Source organism: Oncorhynchus keta, chromosome 16, assembly GCF_023373465.1.
Source record: "Oncorhynchus keta strain PuntledgeMale-10-30-2019 chromosome 16, Oket_V2, whole genome shotgun sequence".
Classification (NCBI taxonomy): Eukaryota; Metazoa; Chordata; class Actinopteri; order Salmoniformes; family Salmonidae; genus Oncorhynchus; species Oncorhynchus keta.
In genome coordinates, this window is record NC_068436.1 from 5,533,408 (window position 1) to 5,544,714 (window position 11,307).

The window sequence follows — 11,307 nt, forward strand, 5'->3', positions numbered from 1 at the left end:
TGGTTTGACGCTGGAGATAATGAATAGGAAGCTGAAAAGGGGTGGAATTGCCCTTTAAGATGGAAGCCTCCATATATTCTGACATGGCTGTAATGGGTTCTCTCTTTTTTGGGTATTGTTCTTTTTCTACTGCTGGCTCGCATGGCACTAATGAAATACTTTTAACAACGTGGTCAGATGCAGCTGAGATCGTTAGGTCTCTTACTATAAGGAGTTAATTCAAACTGGTCACTTGGGTGGGAGGAAAAGTTTGGGTATCATATAAGGTTTAGTTTTTAATATATTTTTTCCTTTCAATAGTGGAATCAGTTAGCATAGCATCTATTGTTGCTTGCTAGGCCCATGCATTTATTAGGTCCATGTTTTATGAATTTAACATGTAAATTGTGTTACTGATAATCATGTTTTATGTCTGACGTGGGCTGACAATCTAATTGTGTTTTGCCTATAGCTTGAATGTATAATAAAACAATTGATCTAAAAATAAAGACATGCCTGACAATAGCACTTTTGACTGAACTTAGAAGCTGAATTCCATTAAAGTGGCACACGCCTAAAAATAGTATTCTGTCAAAAATGACATAACTACACATGAATTCTGCATTATAAACCCAGAAACAATTCAAATAATTTTAAATGGTCCTATCTATATCTCCATTTAATCACAGTATTAGTTGTCACACCATTTGCATAGGCATAATAGGCTATAGGCTACACGACGATAAGATACATAGAGCCATAAAGATGTATAATTATCCATCAAATTGACAAGCTTTTATAAAAAAAATAAAAAATTAAATATCACATTTACATAAGTTTTGCATATTAATCAGTACTTTGTGTAAGCACATTTGGCAGTGATTACAGCCTCAAGTCTTCTTGGGTATAACGCTACAAGCTTGGCACACCTGTATTTAGGGAGTTTCTCACATTTTCTGCAGGTCCTCTCAATCTCTGTCAGCTTGGATGGGGAGAGTCACTGCACAGCTGTTTTCAGGTCTCTACAAAGATGTTCGATAGTGTTCAAGTCCGGGCTCTGGCTGGGCCACTCAAGGATATTCAGAGACTTGTTCCGAAGCCACTCCTGTGTTGTCTTAGCTGTTTGCTTTGGGTTGTTGTCCTGTTGGAAGGTGAACCTTTATGTTACTTTGTGATTCTGAGTGCTCCGGAGCAGGTTTTCATCAAGGATCTCTACTTTGGTCCGTTCATTTTGCCCTCAATCCTGACTAGCCTCCCAATCCCTGACACTGAAAAAAAAACACAACATGATGCTGCCTAGCATGCTTCACCGTTCGGATTGCGCTAGGTTTCCTCCAGACGTGATGCTTGGCATTCAGTTCAAACAGTTTCATCTTGGTTTCTTCAAACCAGAGTATCTTGTTTCTCATGGTCTGAGAGTCCTTTAGGTGCATTTTGACAAACTCCAAGCGGTCTGTCATGTGCCTTTGACTGAGGAGTGACTTCCGTCAGGCCACTCTACCATAAAGGCCTGATTGGTGGAGTGCTGCAGAGAGGGTTTTCCTATCTCCACAGACAAACTCTGGGACTTTGTCAGAGTTACCAAAGAATTCTTGGTCACCTCCCTGACCAAGGGCCTTCTCCCCCACTTGCAGAGTGTGGCAGAGCGGCCAGCTCTAGGAAGAGTCATGTTGAATCTAAACTTCTTCCATTTAAGAATGATGGAGGCCACTGTGTTATTGGCGACCTTCAGTGCTGCAGAAATGTTTTGCTACCCTTCCCCAGATGTGTACTTCGACAAAATTTCGTGTCAGAGATCTATGGGCAATTCCCTCGAGCTCATAGCTTGGTTTTTGCTCTGACATGCACTGTCAACTGTGGGACCTTACAGTATATAGACAGGTGTGTACCTTTCCAAATCATGTCCAATCAGTGGTATTTACCACAGGTGGACTCCAATGACTTTTTTAGAAACATCTCAAGGATAGAAAATGGAAACAGGATGCACCTGAGCTCAATTTTGAGTCTCATAGAAAAGGGTCTGAATATTTATGCAAATACATTTGCAAAAATGTCTAAAAACCTGTTTTCGCTTTGTCATTGTGGAGTATTGTGTGTAGATTGATGAGAAGAATGTTTATTATTATATAATTTCAAGTTTTTGCTCTATTCATCCTGAAAGAGAGCACAGTTTATAACATACAGTAGTATTTACAGGTGAACTGACAGGTTATCTTCGTTCATTGAAATGTTTAGGTTACCACTAAGGCTAGACATAGCGGCGGGAAGTCGGCGTGCTGAGGGTGCTGCATCAATACGCCCAATTTTTTTTTAATGGTTGTTAAAAAAAAAAAAAAGCCCCTTTTTGCACAAAAGTTGTGTACTTTGCCTTTACTAGTCCTGTATTAGTGGACCGATATAGCCAGATTTGGGCGCAGATATGTTATAAATGACACCCGATTTGACATGATCCTATGAACATCACATTGCTGCTCATGGGTCCTCTACATGGTAATCCTTTTGTTATCGTGATATTTTTGCATTTTGGAAGGGAAGTAAATGGCCATAGGCCAACCACTCATATTTTGGTCGATTTACAAGTCGTGACAAATTAGAGGCTGAGGCTACAGTCTGAAACAAAGGGAAATGTTATTCCAGAAGCTAAAAAAGGCTGGGACAAGAAAGTTGATCAACTCTTTTGCTGACTTTTTGTCCTGTCAAATAGCCTATCCAATGTAAATCTAACAGCAAGGCTAGTACGCATTGTGACTGGGATGTTATGAGATAATAATTGCTCACTCACTCATTCCATCCATTCAATCAATCAATCAATCAATCAATCAATCAATCAATCAATCAATCAATCAATCAATAAATCAATAAATCAAATGTATTTATAAAGCCCTACTTACATCAGCTGATGTCATAAAGTGCTGTACAGAAACCCAGCCTAATAGGATGGCTTGGAAAAGCTCCCTAGAAAGACCAGAACCTAGGAAGAAACCTAGAGATGAACCAGGCTATGAGGTGTGGCCAGTCCTCTTTTGGCTGTGCTGGGTGGAGATTATAAACAAACATGGCCAAGATGTTCAAATGTTCACAGGTGACCAGCAGGGTCAGATAATAATAATCACAGTGGTTGTAGATGGTGCAAAAGGTCAGCACCTCAGGAGTAAATGTTGGTTGGGATTTTCATAGCCGATCATTCAGAGTGTCTCTATCCATTGTGTCTTTCTTTCTTGTTTCTATTTTTATTTTGTGTTAATTACAAAGCACACTGTAGCCGATGAAAAGATTTCCGCCAAACAGGTTGGCTTCCGTGCCTCAATGCCGCTGTCACGGAGCATTTTTGTGTTCACAATGGAAAAGGGATTTCATAGGCAAATGACGCATTTGAAGCAGGGACAATAGATATCATACACGCCTGCTATTGACGTTGCAGATACAGGTTATACAATCAAACGTTATTGCAACCATGCACTTAACAGACATTAAGCTTTTGAAACTATGGTAAAACAATTTGCATAAAACGTGTCACTTACAACAAAGTTGATTGCGCTGAAACAATAATATATTATACTAAAATCTGGGTAAATAATATTTCCATTGTAGCTAGGTGTTGTGACCATGTTACATGTAATTTAGTATTACCATGTAGTTACCACTTTGACCCATACTGTAATGTAAAGTGTTACCTCTTTTGGTCTTTATATCAATAGGCTAATGATTAAATGTGGAAGTTTGGGGAACTGTTTACATAGGGCTCTGAAGTGAGCAATGAGCATAAGTAACACATTCGAATAACTATCATCAGGGTAGATCCCTGTGATTTCAATTACTTTCTGACCGCACCCTTTTGATTTGAACAAAACTTTCCAGCCATGGTAGAAGTGGTGAGAAAGTGACTTTTTGGACCTTGATTGCCAAAACATATAGGGGCGACGGAACGCACCAATTCCTCATGTGTTCCTCTGTTGCTCATTAAGAAAAACAAGAGATCAGTCTTTGTGTAGTTTGATGTGGCAGTTAGTGATGCTTGTCCCCCATGAGACACCGTAGGATCAAAGCCAGTATCACTTCCAACAAATAATCAGAATGAATCAAAGGTAACTCAAGATATCTGTAACTCATTTGGATGTTTTTGGTTTTAGTCGCACAATTTTACATCTAGCTAAGGTGTTTGGTGCTGTATTTCTCAAGCAAAAAAATGCTCAAAGTGTTGTCTTACGTTAACAAAGTCTGATCAGCTGTGCTGCTGGGCATTCTGTGTCACTGCCAGTGTGTTCTGCCCATACCATAATCTAACAACCATCATGGGGCACTCTGTTCACAATGTTGACATCAGTAAACCGCCCAGTACAGTTGAAACCGGGTTTCCTTAGGTGAAGAGTACACTTCTCAGCGTGCCAGTGGCCATCGAAGGTGAGCATTTGCCCACTGAAGTCGGTTACGATTTCGAACTGCAGTCAGGTTAAGTCCCTGGTGAAGATGATGAGCACGTGCAGAAATTCTTCGGTTGTGCAAACCCACAGTTTCATCAGCTGTATATTCGACGATCACGCTGGTGAAGAAGCAAAATGTGGAGGTCCTGGGCTGGCATGGTTACACGTGGTTGTGAGGCTGTTTGGATGTACTGCCAAATCCTAGAGAAAAATTCAAATTCTATTCTCTGTCAACAGCTCTGTTGGACATTGCTGCAGTCAGCATGCCAATTGCACGCTCCCTCAAAACTTGAGACGTCTGTGACATTGTGTTCTGTGACAAAACTGCACATTTAGAGTGGCCTTTTATTGTCCACAACACAAGGTGCACTTGTATAATGATCATGTTGTCTAATCAGCTTCTTGCCCCACCTATCAGGTGGATGTATTATCTTGGCATACAAATAAATGCTCATTAACAGGGATGTAAAAAATATGCGCACAACATTTGAAAACAATACCCTTTTTGCGTGTATGGAAAAATACTGGGATTTTCTATTTCAGCTCATGAAACATGGGACAAAAACTTTAGAAGTTGTTTTTATTTTTGTTCAGTATATTCCCACAATATGAGGTTTGAATAATACTGTGAAATTGTGGATAACGCCATTTTAGTGTGGGATGTAATTTAGTCAATTACCGGACGCTCTTATCCAGAGCGACTTACGGGAGCAATTAGGGTTAAAGGAATATCGATAGACTTCTCACTTAGTCGACTCGGGATTCAAACCAGTGAACTTTCAGCTTCCAGCCGTCTCTAAAAGACCGGGAGGGAGCTTTAGCTAATAGACCAATTAGAATGAGAGTTACAAACCTCTCAGTCAATAACAGCTAGTTTTCAGTTTTACTCTCCACACATCCAGACAGACTTAGCAAAATTCTTCTCGTCTCTTTTCTTTGTAGCTATTTTAGTTTATTTTTCTCAATTTTCATTGAAAAAAATCACAGTAAGTTCTTAAATGATAAAAATGGCTGCAACTATTTTTCAAGAAATTATAAAACAGTTTGACAACCTTGTTTAAAAGCTTTCAAATGAAATTAAACTCAACCAAACCCAATCTTTTCAGTAATGAAGACATACAGTATGTCTCATGGTAGGGTGGGGGGTGTAAAATGGGTGAACTTTGAATCAGTCACAATCTGACCACTTCTACCATGGGCAAACATATTGAAGGTTGCGTTCAAATCAAAAGGGGTTCAGTCAGAAAGAGATTTAATTCATATAGAATGACAATAAACAATAATACTCTTTTAAAAATAGTAATGCATAAATAAGACATTTCATTATTTGTGTAAATGTTTAAACATTTGCAAAAATGTACTAAGCATGATAACCATTACAATTCATAAGCAACGTTTTCTAAAATACTTTAAACATTTATAAGTATTGATGGAAGTTGCAAACATGTACAGTTGAAGTCGGAAGTTTAAATTACACCATAGACAAATGCATTTAAACTCAGTTGTTCACAATTCCTGACATTTAGTCCTTGTAAAAATCCCCTGTTTTAGGTCAGTTTGGACCCAAAACACACGGCCAAGGCATCAAAGGAGTGGCTCAAGAAGAAACACATTAAGGTCCTGGAGTTGCCTAGCCAGTCTCCAGACCTTAAACCCATAGAATATCCGTGGAGGGAGCTGAAGTTTCGAGTTGCCAAACGTCAGCCTCGAAACCTTAATGACATGGAGAAGATCTGCAAATAGGAGTGGGACAAAATGCCTCCTGATACGTGTGCAAAGCTGGTAACCAACTACAAGAACCGTCTGACCTCTGTGATTACCAACAAGGGTTTTGCCGCCAAGTACTGTCATGTTTTGCAGAGGGGTCAAGTACATATTTCTCTCATTAAAATGCAAATAAATGTATAATATTTTATGTCATGCGTTTTTCTGGATTTTTGTTGTTGTTATTCTGTCTCTCACTGTTCAAATACACATTAAAATTATAGACTGATCATTTCTTTGTCAGTGGGCAAACGTACAAAATCAGCAGGGGATAAAATACTTTTTTCCCTCACTGTATGTTGGTGCTGTATGTTGGTTCCCAATTAGAGGCGGGTGATGTTCGTTGTCTCTAATTGGGGATCATACTTAAGGTGTCCCTGTTCCCACCTGCATTTGTGGGATATTGTTTTGTTGAGTGCTGAGGTGTGCTGTGTTTGTTCACGGTTGGTGTTTGTTTATTGTTTTTGTTGTTTCACATTGGATTAAAAGTATGTGGAACTCAAATCACGCTGCGCCTTGGTCCGTCTTTCATCATGATCGTGACACCAACTTGCTTGCACGCGCTTTTTCACTTCCACAAATGTTCTATTGGATTGAGGTCAGGGCTTTGTGATGGCCACTCCAATACCTTGACTTTGTTCTTTTAATTAAGCCATTTTTCCAAAACTTTGGAAGTATGCTTGGGGTCGTTGTCCATTTGGAAGACCCATTTGCGACCAAGCTTTAACTTCCTGACTGATGTCTTGAGATGTTGCAACACACCCCACATCATGATTATGCCACCCCCGTGCTTCATGGTTGGGAAGGTGTTCTTTGGCTTGCAAGCATCCCTCTATATCCTCCAAACATAACAATGGTCATTAAGGCCAAACAGCTCTATTTTTGTTTCATCAGACCAGAGGACATTTCTCCAAAAAGTATCATCTTTGTCCCAATGTGCAGTTGCAAACTGTAGTCTGGCTTTCTTATGGCAGTTTTGGAGCAGTGGCTTCTTCCTTGCTGAGAGGCCATTCAGGTTATGTCGATATAGGACTCGTTTTACTGTGGATATAGATACTTTTATACCTGTTTCCTCCAGCATCTTCACAAGGTCCTTTGCTGTTGTTCTGGGATTGATTTACACTTTTCGCACCAATGTACGTCCATCTCTAGGAGACAGAACGGGTCTCCTTCCTGAGCGGTATGACCATCCCATTTTTATACTTGCGTACTATTGTATGTGCAGATGAACATGGTACATTCAGGCATTTGGAAATTGCACCCAACGACGAACCAGGCTTGTGGAGGTCTACACTTTGTTTTCTAATGTCTTGGCTGATTTCTTTTAATTTTCACATGATTTCAAGCAAAGAAGCACTGCGTTTGAAGGTAGGCCTTGAAATTACATCCACAAGTACATCTCCAATTGACTGAAATGGTGTCAATTAGCCTATCAGAAGCCATGACATAATTTTCTGGAATTTTCCAAGCTGTTTAAAGTCACAGTCATCTTAGTGTATGTAAACGTCTGACCCACTGGAATTGTGATACAGTGAATTATAAGTGAAATAATCTGTCTGTAAATAATTGTTGGAAAAATGACTTGTGTCATGCACAAAGTAGATGGCCTAACCAACTTGCCAAAACAATAGTTTGTTAAAAATACATTTGTGGAGTGGTTGAAAAAATGACATTTTATCACTCCAACCTAAGTGTATGTAAACTTCCGACTTCAACTGTATAAGTATAATGGCTTATCACGAAAATTACAAAGTGTTTCCAAAGAATCAATATCACCTGTGATTTGGTTACTGAGATTTGAATATATTTCATTGGTATTACCATCTGAGGCATGCTACAAAACGGGCTATTCCAGTTTCTATTCATCAGAGGAAGGAAGATTCACAATCTGCATCATTTAGTTCCAAGAGGTGTTCCGGAAAACAATGTATAAATTCCTGAGCACTCCCTTGAGTTACTTATAGACGGTCACACCAGACAACCAGCGTAAGGACCATCATAATACAAGGATTAAAGGTTATGGATTTAGTGTGAAGTCAATATGGTAGGTTGGATTAAAACGGTAGTGTGCTTTAAGCATCATGAAATTATTAGGTCCTATAACTGACCCTCACTTTCAGGATGAAATCAACAGTTTCACAGATTGAATACCAATAAATAACTACACTGAACAAAAATATAAATGTAACACTTAAAGTGTAGGTCCTATGTTTCATGAGCTGAAATAAAAGTACTTCTCTCAAATTGTGTGCACCAATGTGTTTACATCCCTGTTAGTGAGCATTTCTCTTTTGCCAAGATAATCTATGCACATGATAGGTGTGACATATCAATAAGATTATTTAATAGCATGATTATTACACAGGTACACCTTGTGCTGGGGACAATAAAATGCCACTTTAAAATATGCAGTTTTGTCACACAACACAATGTCTCAAGTATTAAGGGAGTATGCAGTTGGCATGCTGACTGCAGGAATGTCCACCAGACTTGTTGCCAGATCGTTTAATTTGAATTTATCTACCATAAGCCGCCTCCAACATTGTTGTAGAGAATTTGTCATTACTTTCAACCAGCCTCACAACCACAGACGTTGGATTTGTGTGAGTGAGCGGTTTGCTAATGTCAACGTTTTGAATAGAGTGCCCCATTGTGGCGGTGGGGTTATGGTATGGGCATGCATAAATTACGGACAATGAACACGATTGCATTTTATCAATGGCAATTTGAATGCACTTAGATACCGTGACGAGATCCTGAGGCCCATTGGCATGCCATTCATCCGTCGCCGTCATCTCATGTTTCGGCATGATAATGCACAGCTCGTTATGTAAGGATATGTACACAATTTCTGGAAGCTGAAAATGTACCATTTCTTCCATTATCTGCATACTCACCAGACATGTCACTCATTGAGCTTGTTTGGGATGCTCTGATCCAAGCCCCTAACTTTTTTTAAGGTATCTGTGATCAACAGATGCATAGCTGTATTCCCACTCATGTGAAATCCATAGATTAGGGCCTAATGCATTTATTTCAATTAACTGGTTTCCTTATATAAACTGTAACTCATAAAAATCGTTGAAATTGTGGTTATCATTTTGTTCATTATAACTAACTAAATACATTAATACATTAATACATTAATACAAAACATATGAATAACTATAATAATTCATAGAGAGGTATACTGTAGGCCTTACTCGGGTTTGGTTAACAAAGGATTTTATGTGTTTTCATGTTACAATGCGGGATTATAATATCAGAGATTGTACCTTTTTAAATGCAGATTAAACACACAGTAGTTCACAGATATTTGAAATAATTTCAGTGAAACTGAATAATCTTAGGTTTTGATTGAAAGTAAATTACTTTTCCATGAACAATCTGGTTGGGTGAGACCAGCCCAGACTTGAGTGATCACCTTCAACCAGTTTGGCTCATTGGGCAGGTCAGAGTTTGTTTGAAGTTGTTGAGTGGGAAGGAGGTTTTTGGCAATACACTGTAGATGTATATGTTCTAAAGTAGAGAGTCAAGAGCGTTCCAGAGTAGAGAGACCCACAGTAGCTACTGTAATTGAGTACTGTCAGTGTTGGCTGTTGCATGGGGGAGTTGCAAATTTCAGGAAACTTATGTAATCTCTCTATGTTCTAATGTCTTAATGTTCATCTCAAAGTGCACCAAATTCATGCATTTAACTGTTAAAATTATTTTAACACTAATCTTCACCCAAAAACGCCCTTATGATACCACATCATATCAGACTTGAATGCAAATATCTTCCTTCTCATTTTTGAGAATACATACCTTTCTGTCATGTCATCCGACCATCAAATAGGTCACTGTATGGTTTAATGAAAATAAACACGATGTGAACCATGTGCCATCGCCTCCTCAGTCACCAGATCTCAAAACAATTGACATACTTTGTATCCCTAATTTAATAAAGTTTCCTTTATTTTGGAAGCTGTATAGCCATCTAGAAACTGAGCAATTTCCAAACGCCTGATGGTACCACTTTCATCTGTACAAATAACAGTAAGCAAGTATAAACACCATGGGACCACACAGCCGTCATACCGCTCAGGAAGGAGATGCGTTCTGTCTCCTAGAGATAAACGTACTTTGGTGCGAAAAGTACAACTCTATCCCAGAACAACAGCAAAGGACCTTGTGAAGATGCTGGAGGAAACAGGTCCAAAATGTTCTATATTCACAGTAAAACGAGTCCTATATCGACACCCTGAATGGCCGCTCAGCAAGGAAGAAGCCACTGCTCCAAAACTGCTATAAATAAGACAGACTACGGTTTGCAACTGCACATGGGGACAAAGATCGTACTTTTTGGAGAGATGTCCTCTGGTCTGATGAAACAAAAATAGAACTGTTTGGCCATAATGACGATCGCTATGTTTGGAGGAAAAGGGCGGAGGCTTGCAAGCTGAAGACACCATCCCAACCGTGAAGCACGGGGGTGGCAGCATTATGTTGTGGGGCTGCTTCACAGCAGGAGGGACTGGTGCACTACACAAAATAGATGGCGTCATGAGGATGTCAAATTATATGTATATATTGAAGCAACATTTCAAGACATCAGTCAGGAAGTTAAAGCTTGGTCGCAAATGGGTCTTCCAAATGGACAATGACCCCAAGCATACTTCCAAAGTTGTGTCAAAATGGCTGAAGGAAAGAACCAAGTCAAGGTATTGGAGTGGCCATCACAAAGCCCTGACCACATTCCTACAGAAAATTTGTTGGCAGAACTGAAAAAGCGTGTGCGCTGCAAGGAGGCCTACAAACCTGACTCAAATTACACCAGCTCTGTCAGGAGGAATTGGCTGAAATTCACCCAACTTATTGTGAGAAGCTTGTGGAAGGCTACCCGAAATGTTTGACCGAAGTTAAACAATTTAAAGGCAATGCTACCAAATACTAATTGAATGTATTCAAACGTCTGACCCAATGGGAATGTGATGAAATAAATTAAAGCTGAAATAAATTATTCTCTCTACTATTATTCTGACATTTCACATTCTAAAAAAAAAGCTTTTAATTCCACTTAATATATTTTTTTTCTGTGAGCCCAGTGTGCAGTTTCTTTAGAGCGAAATCAGATCAAGCCCAAACTGTGCAATTTAGGAGG